Source organism: Arachis ipaensis, chromosome B01 (assembly GCF_000816755.2).
Source record: "Arachis ipaensis cultivar K30076 chromosome B01, Araip1.1, whole genome shotgun sequence".
Classification (NCBI taxonomy): Eukaryota; Viridiplantae; Streptophyta; class Magnoliopsida; order Fabales; family Fabaceae; genus Arachis; species Arachis ipaensis.
In genome coordinates this window covers 39,407,512-39,408,185 of record NC_029785.2, presented here as the reverse complement: position 1 = coordinate 39,408,185, position 674 = coordinate 39,407,512, and positions in this window count along the sequence as shown.

Sequence of the window (674 nt, the reverse complement as noted above, 5' to 3'; positions counted from 1 at the left end):
TACTTTATAAAACCGAAAAGTATAATGATCAATTACTAAAAGAAAACAAATATACTATTTTAAAAACAAAAGAGAATACTTAATATTATATTAATTATATAGAAGTGAACTGAATTTTATGATGAATTAAAGTTTAACCAGAATTGGATTAAATTTTAGTATTTAAAATGAGTTAATAAATTTTAGACAAAAAAAAATTTAAAGCTAAAAAAGTATAGAGGGGTAAAATAAATAATCTTTAAGTATAAAAATAAAATTAATCGGAGACAAATATGTACACACGTTATCATAAATCTTTTTACATCTCAATTTTAATTATTAAATTAATCTACATATTAATTTACAGTTAAACCTGTATAAAAACAAAACATTCTTACACAATAAAAAAAGTAGAGAAAACTAAAATTTGAAGTGTTGGCGCTAGGGGTGGCAGGAGTACCCGAACCCGCGAGACTCGACCCGCCCCTACATGCTAGGCGGGGTCAGGGTAAACCTGCCCCAGAGTATTGGTGCACGAAATTGTAATCATCAACAATGGTGCCAAAGGACTTGGAGCTCTTAAACGTGAATTACACTTTGTCACAATTTCACACAACTAACCAGCAAGTGCACTGGGTCGTCCAAGTAATAAACCTTACGTGAGTAAGGGTCGATCCCACGGAGATTGTCGGCTT